This window comes from Condylostylus longicornis, unplaced genomic scaffold (genome assembly GCF_029603195.1).
Source record: "Condylostylus longicornis isolate FDR11 unplaced genomic scaffold, ASM2960319v2 ptg000031l, whole genome shotgun sequence".
In the NCBI taxonomy this organism is placed as follows: domain Eukaryota; kingdom Metazoa; phylum Arthropoda; class Insecta; order Diptera; family Dolichopodidae; genus Condylostylus; species Condylostylus longicornis.
The window spans coordinates 5,307,296-5,318,263 of NW_026578000.1; positions in this window are offsets into that span (position 1 = coordinate 5,307,296).

The following is a 10,968-nucleotide window of genomic DNA, read 5'->3' on the forward strand; positions in this document are numbered from 1 at the left end:
TTCAATTTTCATTATAAATTTATACAAACTAATGCAATCATATACTTGAAAGATATTGTAATTTTGATCTTCCTCTTGTAATAATATAGTGTTTGAAATTAGTGGGGAACTTTTAGACAACAATAGAACTGCTATTAGGATTTAACCTCCTATTGCTTTACATAAAAAATATCTACAAAGCTTTCAAATAAACGTTCTAGGTCCCAAAAAATGCTCCCTAAAACAAGCTATCGACCTTGTTCAGGTTTTATGGAAGACTTCCGCAGTTGAAATAACTAGAGTAGGAAAAAACATATGAACAAGAGAAATTAGTTTAACTCGGGTAGACGTTCTACACGCGAATAAATCTAAATATGCGCTTGATACAATAACAGAAACGAGTAAGTAATATCGAATAATTTTGCACTTAATGTATGTAAATATTATTCCATTTTCTAGTGAAATCACTACAGCTCCCAGTAATTCTTGTCGAACTTAAAATAAAATTAACTTTTTTAATAATTTCTCAATTATGGAGTAAAGTTTATTATGCCGTGGTTAAACTATTACAGTAAGTGCAGCTTGAACAATAAATATTGCAACTTTCCAGGCCAGTGTTTAAAATTGTGTGAAATTTTATTGTCTTTGAATTTCCCTTATAATTTTGTGGAATGAATATTTCTAAAATTTCTTAACTTTATTTTTTGATGATTCATTTTCTATTATTAAGACGATACATAATATAATGCTTATGTACGTGTTTTCACAACAAGAACTAATAAAATGTAGTCATAATGTAAGATAATAAGTTACCAAAAAAAATTTAAGCTAAGGTTAACTTTCCTTTTTTTTTTTGTTTTTTAGGAAAAATAAATTGAATTTCGATAAAGGATTGGTTAAATTTTGTCTAAAAGAAAAATATTGTGATTTTATAATAAAGGTGATCCTTTTCTATTTTAAATTTATTTGAATGGAAATAATTTGCAATTAAATTTAGTTCTTAAATTTTAACTATTCAAAAATTTTTCAAATTCAAATTAGATGATTTGATTAGATCATGTTGCTTTTGGAGAAAATTATAATTGGTACGGATTTTAACTTCCTGGAAAGAACAAATGATAAATTCAAAAATTGTTAGAATATTAGAGAATATTACCAAATTTTCACATTTATTAGCAATTTCGAACAGTCAGTGTTTTAAAAATGTGGCTCACAAATAATTAATATTATCTTAAAGCTAATTAGTATATAAAAAACCTTGATTTAGCTCAAAATCCTCATTTTTATTTCATTTTAATTTATTTTAATTTATTTATAAACAGTTTCGAACTTTGTATTTATATCAGTATAATTTTTAACCTGCCCTAATAAATTTCCAACATACCATTTATTTACCGTTAATGGTAGATTAAAGATGAAAAATTGTGCGAATTTAACACTTTTTATTATCATTTATACACATAATATATGTCGCAAGCAACGTGGGTAATACTACTTTACCATTAATAAAAACCACAATTTATGTAATTTATTAAATTTATGCCTTAATACTTTACCTCAGTTTTTCTAAATAGAACATAACCTCCCCGTCCTCCTTCCACACATCAATTCAGGTTGAAATTTCCATGTATTTATTATTCATATACAAAATATAAAAAGAATATTAAGCCAGATTTATTTTCGAAATCTTATCATTTTTTGTAATGTTACAACAGTTATATAACACTGTTAAAAGGTAATAACATTAAACATTTCTGTTCTTCTTGTTTTTTTTTTCATTCTTAAAACTTTCTATGCCATTTGTATGAACAATCAAAAAACTCAACATTAAATAAAAATGTTATATTTCTAAATAGAAATCAAGTAGAAAAGTAATAAAAATTTATAGATATTTTCTATGTTTAAGCATTTTTCATAGCTTATATTAATATATTTACGATATTACATAATTATGAAATTTCACACGCGAAATCTCAAACGACTTTTAACCTGATATATAAAATCACGAACATGCTATTAATAATCAAAGAGTGAATCTTTAAAATAATAAAAAACAATAATAATAAAAGTTATAAATAACAATTTTATCGTAATTATCATCATTATGTTTAAATAAAATATTCATAATTAAGTACATTATTTACTTCTATATTTGTATACAGCATATTTGCGTTACCTACGTGCCCAAGGACGAGACAACCGTCAATATCTTCAGTGACAAATTTCTAAGCAGGTTAGGGACGGAAAATCCCAGCCTCAAGATGAATTCCTGAAGAGTGCTGAAAATGGATAAGCAAAAAACCGGGGCTGCTGCATCACCTTCTCCGTGGATGATTCCGGCTTGGAAGATCTACGGAAAGCGGAGCTTCGATTTTTCCTGAACTTCTTCCGCGCTGTCGCTCGGGTTAAAGGAAGGAAATCTACTCAAGGTTCAGACGGCAGGGCAAAAAACGAACGCTTACCGCGACAACAAGCCCATAAACAAGAACCAGAGAAAATGATATCGCTGTGATGTGCATCCAAATAAATCTACAGTATGCTAGGGCATCTACGGATGTTCTTGCTCATAGATTTATGAAGGATCGATATCGCCCTTATCCAAATGCCTTACATAGTGAAGATTCAGGTTAAGGGCCTAAAAGGTGAGCTAGTGTATGATAATACAATTGAAGGCAGGCGTATGGCTTGCATTTTGTTTAGTAAAGGACTATTCCCATTCCAGATTATTGCTGCAAAGATCAGGTAGCTGCGTTGGTGAAGGCGAAGTCTTCCGGGGGTTGGGCAGAGTTTATTGTATGCACATTCTACCTCCCAAGAAACTGTGTCCATCCAAACGAACAACTGAAAAACCTAGTGGACTTTTGTGGAAGGAGGAACTTCCAACTGATAATGGGAAGTGTTGCGAATGTCCACCACACCGTCTGGGGAAGCAGTGATATAAATAAAAAAGGTGAGTGCCTCCATGAATTTATATATAGAAATTAATTAACGATTATGAATGAGGGCAATAAACCGACATTCATAAATGCAATTAAGGAAGAGGTCCTTGACATCACCCTTTGCCCTGAGTTTATCGGCAGTAGGATTCGTGGATGTCGTGTCTAAAATGAGATATTCTGCCGGGGGCCTGGCAGAACAAATGTATCGGGTGCTCCAATCTACAGATTGGAGTCAATTCGAAACAGTCCTCATGAATGGTATTAGATCCATTCCTACATCTGTCAGAACGGTGATGGATATCAAACTGGCCAGCTAGGCCCTGACGGAAGCTATTACTAGTGCCTACCATGAGAACTGTCACGCTAAGCCGAGGCGGAGCAACAGAAAGTGCCCGTGGTGGAATGAAGAGCTTTCAAGGCTTAGACTAAGAACCAGAAAGCTATTCAATAAGGCCAAGGCGTCGGGCTCGTCGGAGGAGTATAAAAACTTACTCACGAAATACAATTAAGAAATTAGGAAAGCGAAGAGAAATGCGTAGAGGGCGTTCTGCAAGAGTATTGATGAACTCTCAGCAGTCCGCGTTTTCGCAGGATGCTTTCCAAAAAGTATGCTAGCGGGTTGGGCCTTTAAAAACACCCTGATGACGTCCTGACTGAAAGTAATGGAAAAAGTGATTGATAGATTTATACTGAGAAGCAATCCCCAGCATGAGTCTCTCTACGCCTATCAATTGGGAAGGTCTACTATACTCGCTCAGCAGAGTCTGGTGGGGGTCTTGAAAACTGACTGGAAGTGTGGAAGGTGGCAGTAGACTACTTCCTTGATATTGAGGGAGCTTTTGATAACACTCCATATCATGTCATTTGTGAGCCGTTGCACAAACGAGGGATTGATGCGACAACGAGCAGATGGTTTAATGGGATGCTACAGGATAGGATTATTAAGACCACCATAGCTGACGACACACTCTTCATCTACGCTGCAAAAGGGTGTCCGCAAAATGGTGTTCATAGTAGCGGTCCATAGTAGTAAATGATCTAATTGCTGCTCTTGGTGGCTTCGGGACATGTGCCCCGTATGACCATGTGGCCTTCCTCATACGGGGCACATTGGACAGCACTATTTCTGATCGTCTACGGTAAAATTTACGTGTTGTGGAAAGGTGGTGCGAATGCGTTGGGTTAAATATAAATCGCAGCAAGAACGCTTTGGTGACCTTCATCCGACTCAGAAGCAGAGATAAATTAACGAGCCCGATTCTGTTTGGTGAACGTATTAGTTACTCTAGAGAGTATTAGTTACGGCTCCTAGCGCTGCGTTGGAGGTGATGATTGCGTTGCCACCACTGCACCTCCATATAATAAAAGAAACTGGGTTAGTGGCTTACCGACTTCTCTCTGGCGAGGACAAGGCAGGACGAAAGTTAGCTACAAAACTCACAGAGACTTCATTGAGAGCGACCCGATTCTAAAAATAACTACGTCAAATGCCTGCGGTACAACTTCGACCACAAGTACAAGGTTCTGTTTCCAGATTGATGAACTTGAGTTGGGTTCGAGCGTGTGGTATGCAGATATATGCGACCCTTGACCAGTATTGCACGGTGCTCCAAGCCGAAATACATGCAATAGAGATCTGTCTGAGAGTCAATTTAGAAAGGGGGTATAAAAACCGTATCATCTATGTGTTCTCGGGCAGCAGGGCTGCATTGTTGGCGCTTCATTCGGCTCAAGTTACATCCAAACTGGTCTGGGGCTGCCTTGCTGCCCTTGTGGAATCGGCATCGGAGAACAGAGGCACGCTCATTTGGGTGCCGGGCCACAGTGGTCATGCGCGGAACGAGATTGCCGACGGGCTGGCGCAGAGGGAATTTGAGGCTGAATTTGTGCATTCAGCCTCAGATTCCCTCTGCCTTTTTGCCTTCTTCCGTGGTGGGGGCCAGGCTTCCCTGCCTGCTTGCGATGAAATTGGGCCTTCATTGGCGGGCAGGAAATGGTGTCGTCTAGCAAAGGTGTTTCTTTAGGCGTGCTCCAGCGGATTCACCGCAGAGTTGCTGGGGATGAACGGGTTCACACTATTGCGAATTTCTTCACGGGGCACTGGCCAGTGAATTGCCATCTGCATAGATTGGGAATTCAGGCTCCTCCCTGTGAAGATTTTGTGGAGGTGGTGACGAGACCGCCGTGAACATCTTTTGCGACTGTCCGGCTCTGATTGTTTGGCGCCACAATTGTCTTGGACATAGGTTCCTGAGCGTTCGGGAACTGCTGTCCAATTCCCCTAGGGATATCTCCGGCTTTATAGTTATGCCGGGGATATTGTAGGTTGGGAAGCTAAAATAAACCAGGAATGGCTGCGGTGGCTCGGGGGTTTACCTAAAATAAAATTAAACCTATAATTTATTAATAAGTTTTTATGAATTCCAATACTCTTAAAAAGTAATCATGTTATTTTCATTACTTATTACTAGATGGCCTTGCATATTGTTTATAAATTAAAAACAAATACATATACTCGTACATTTACATTTGGTGAAATTAAAATAATCATAACGAATTTCTTAAATTTTTCTTCTCTTAATTATTTCAAAAAAAACCGATTAAACTTTAAAAAACAGAAAAAGAAAAACATTATTTTAATTAGAAATCATAAACAAGTTTTTGTAATAAGTACAAAAATAAAAAAAAAATTTTTCCAATTTTCTTAATTTTTTTTTTATACTAACCTTTAAAATTTTTTTTTTTACAAATTGTTAAAATTGTCACACACTTGAAAATAAAGGAAACAAAAATAATAATGTAAATTGTAATCATTTAACGTAAGAAATGAGCATAAAATTTAAATACTTCCATAATATTCTCATCTTACTCTCTCATCTTACTTAAATAAGTACATTTACTTCACGCATACAATTTGAAATTAACATATACACACAAACATACCTATATTATAATATGAACTTAATATTATTGTAAGATTATGCTTGAATAACATAACATGTGAATTTTTTTTTCTTCAAAAATTATAAAGATGTCGGCTTCATTTTGATTATTAGCGACATCTTAACAAAATAAAAAATAATATAAACATTTACATAACAATATAATGTTAATATATATATGTACATATATACATATATGTAAGTATAAAAGTTGTTATTAGAATTTATATATGTGTAACAGTATTAACTGTCATTTTGTATACAGAAAGCCAAAAATATCAAATTATATTCTTGTGTATATTATATATACCTAGATATTATGCAATACGTATGTAAGTACCATATTATTATGAGAAATAAAAATTTGTCTTGACAGCCTTAAGATATGTACAATATTTTATTCAATGACATGATCTGTTGTCCTTAGAGGAGGCAAAATACTTTAATTTTATTTTTCAAAATTATAGAATGGGAATAACATTTTTTTTTGTTAAATATATATTATTACTAAAATATATTATAATTAACTGGGTTAGTTCAAATTAGAATGAATTGCATGCAATTAATAAGGAAACAGGGTTCGAAAAGAAGGCTACGGCTAAAATTCAAAGTTTTAAGGAAATTAAAGAGAATAAGCAATGATAGAATTATATCTAATAAGCTTCTCAATGAAATCATATCCCACAAATTATCAAAGAAGGTGAGCATTACGCTTCTAGAAATTTTTTGTCCCAAAGTTTTGATATTAACTTTTAAACCAATACGGAACAAATTTGTGAGATATCTTGCAATTCTTAAGGGAACATTTTGTATAACTTTTTCGCAACAAACTAGAATTATTAGAACTTCCAGTTATTAACTTTCCGAACACAATACATTCGATTATGGGCTAACAATATAAAGATCTCTTCTTTGCAACACTCTGTTTATAATATGCATATTACAATTATGTAAATAATATGCATTATTTTACATAAATACTAACAATGATTGTCATGGTTGTTATATGCTACATCGTAACTTACACAGCTCAATATTTCAATCAAAAAGAAAAAGAAAAGAAGAGCAGAAATGTCTTCTTTTGTAACAATTTCAACAAGAGAAAATCATATGCAAAAGGCACAAGGATAAACATAAACATTGTATGAATAATATCCTTTTGAAATTCAATATAAGTAAAATTGAGTTATATGTACTTATATAATATATATATAAATATATATCAAAAATTATGCTTATTGTATAAAATGTTGATTATTGTTATTTTAATAATTTTCTTTGCTTTATTATTTTATTAGATTCTCTTTATATTTATATGCATAATATAAAAGGCACGCTTTAATAAGCTAAGAGTTTCTTCGTATATAATATTTATCCTTATTTTCCTGTTAACATCCTTTAATTATTCCTATATAAGTATCATGTATTTGAAAATACATATTTTTTTAGAAAAATTATACATGCTATAAAAGATGAAGCCTTCTGTGGACTGTCGAGTTTTTACATGAAGGCGTCTAGGGCAGAATCAATGAGGCGTCTGCAGCCAAAGTATTGGTGTCGGGTGTCGGAAATAAGATAAGCTAAAATCTTCCGCCTACCAAAAGGACTAATAAGTTGTTGACGTCTGTTAGGAGGGAGGCCAAGTTGATAATCGGCCGCCTCACTAGATATCGCAGACTGGAATACCACTTACACAAATTGGGATAATCTGGAAACAGAATATTCATTACTTTTGTGAAGCCCAGGGAGCTATTGGTTCACTTGGGGAGATATGTGGTGGCACTCTCAGACTTGTGAGAGATAGCGCTTTGGCGAATTTGTAAATGTGTGAAAATTATATGCCTATAGCACTTTATAAACCAGAAGGATATAATAAGTTTTTATGGCTGCGGGAACCAAATCTTAGGACCTCTGCCAATCTACATATCTAATGTGTTAATATCCTCATTACTATGAATATCAACTCTCATATCCTATAATTGTAATTTTATTATGATTTTACTTCTATTTCTGTTTCGTTTCTATCTTTTAACTACAACATTAATTTACATCAAACTTGTAATCTACAAAATATACAATATAAGAAATAATTTCATTATAAAAGCACTGTAATTATTCTTTTCCCATAATATTTTTTTTATATTTTTATTTAATTTTTAATTCATTTAAAAACTAATTTTCTACAACCATTTAAACTTTATTAAAAGAAGTGGTATACACATAAAAATGGTATATTACGAATTATAATAATAATTATACACAAAAAAAGAACTTAAAGGCTCTAATATACACCTGGAATTTTTTGAAATTATTCAGATAATTACATATCCTTTTACATATTATTATAATATACAAGTATCAACTTCATAATCCATTTTTGAAAAATTAAAAGTGCATTATATTTAGTACATTAAAAATTAAAAGGATTCAAAGTATTATTTTTTTTTTGTGAAAATTAGAAAAGGATATTTATATATTATAAAAATAAAATTATTGAAACAAAATGAGAAAAAATTTAAAATCTTTTAAAAATTTAATTGTGTATAAGAGAATCACATAATGTAGAATTATAATATTAGGATATTATAATTTAAATAATAAAATTTAATTTCTAACACGTACACTTGCAGATGGATTTCTTGGAAAATCGAGAATGAATACTATAAAATTACATAAGACCAAATTGATCTTATTGAAATATTGGTAAAGAAACTCCTCCCATACGACAATCGCTTGATACAACGAGTTGGATTGTGAACTCCCCAATCCTGAGAAAACCCTGCCCAAATAAACCGCCCCTCTTGATGATATTATACAATATTATTTACAAGGAATATTACACATAGAAATATGATGAAACCGCAATAAATTAAGAAACCTTTATACATATGCATAATATTTGATTTATAATATCTCATATTTTCCTTCAATTATAAGGAACTATGTATGAATATATTTGAACAAAGATAAATGAACTTTAGTGGTTTTCAAAATCATTCCCCATATTCCAATTTAATAATTCTTCCTCATAAACTATATAATATGTATAACATTTTGTATATTATTATATAAAATATTATTACTTTTATTTATCTAAGTATATTTGTATAAAATACTTACATTTCCTATATACATATAAACTTTTATAATTATTATAAAACTTTTATTGTTAACATTCGCGATACAAAATTTTTACATATATTTTACATAATAATTTTAAATTTTAGGAAATTTTTTAGAAAAATTATTTCATATTCGGAATAACTATTATAAAAAGAAGGTATTACGATGAGTAAATTCTTAATCATACGCCATATAATATGTATATATACTAAAAATGTATGGCATGAAAATTTCAAGAAATAATTTTACAAAGCACGTCACATACAATGTAAGTTATATACAATAAAAATTTAACATAGTTATGCTTGTATATTGTGTATAATTTGGTATAGAAAAATATTTAGATAAATTTATAGTATATGTATAAAATTAATAAAATGAAACGATATTTTATAATTTACGATATAGTTTTTATATATTGTATGTATAGTGCTTATATTTATAATAGAACAGCTTAAAAAATCATACAATATCAAGATAATATCGTTCATTCCATATATTTACAAATATAATACATTCACATACATAAATAAAAATTTAAGTTGAAAAAACTTTTTCTGCATAACATACAGTGTGTTTACAATAATTTCTTTTACAAGCTACTTTATATGTACGTATTAAATTCACATACTCCATCTACTGGAAATTGATTTAATTATTTTCGAGAAATGTTTGTATCAATTAAATAAATATTATTAAATGGCGCCTAAATTATAAAATTAGTAAACATAATCTAATTAATGTGCAAACTGTTATACATATCTATGTGTACATAATAAGACTGTTTATGACCAATGCGTTTGTTTTAATATATTATCTCCAAAAATTGAAAATTTTTTTTTGAATCGAATATTCTTATATAGTCTAATCTATTGTTTATTATTTAAAATTGTTTCAATCAAATCAACTATTCAGATCTCAATTAGGTTTAATAAAGCTTTACTTAATATGTAAATCAGGTTTAAATAAATAATCTTTATAATGCTAAGTGCGCCATCTATTGTTTTGTAGTTGAAAACAAATAAAAATTAATATTAATTAAAATTCACGTCATTTTATAACAGTGATAATTTTATTTATTGAAACTTAGCCGACTCGTACAGAACTCTTCGTACACACATTTAAGTTGATAGGACCTATTAAGGCATGATTATTCAAGTAGCGAATTACATAGAAATGTTGTTACGCAAGAAGAAGAGACTAAAATATTTGGAGGAAGCAGACGAAATAGAAGCGGCATAATTAAGGATGCGTAGAAATCAAAAAGAGGAGAATTAAAAAGGAAGATAGGCTTCAACATGAAAGAGAGCATCACGGTCCAATCTGAAGTAATGCGAAGAGCGGTTCTGGATTGGATCTATCGTGGGATGGTGGGTGTTTTTGTCGGTAGGAGTCCGACAGTATTGAGCTGTACGGAACCATCTCATTCCCCATGAAGGGTTTCACCTACTTGACCACGTGAAAAAAAGGCATGATTATTCCATACCAATTTTGTATCTATGTAGATTCTATAATATTTTAAATATTTTTCAATTAAAATTTCAAAAAATGTTGTCGTAAAAATAATTAGAGAAGCTGTATATATAAAATTTTATACTCGTATGTATAAAATTAAGTCATAAATTTTAACTCGGGAAATATATTATTGAATTTCTGTCATATATAAGTCATATATTTTTTTTCTATATAAAATTTTATAAGATTTTATATTAAGTAAAAAAGATATTCCATTGGGATTAATTAAAGTGAATATAATTAAAAATTTAATTAGCTTGGAAAAGAATATAAATTTATCAATATAGTACAGAAGCTTATTATAGACACATTTAAGAGTTCGGAAAGGAACACAAGAAATTATGATTTTTTTTGTTTTGCAAAAAAAAATTATCAGTAAGCATAAAAGGATGGTAATTAATATTATTTTTTATAATATGTTAGAAAATATTGTGAGAAATAATTTTTATTTTATATAATATAGGAATTAG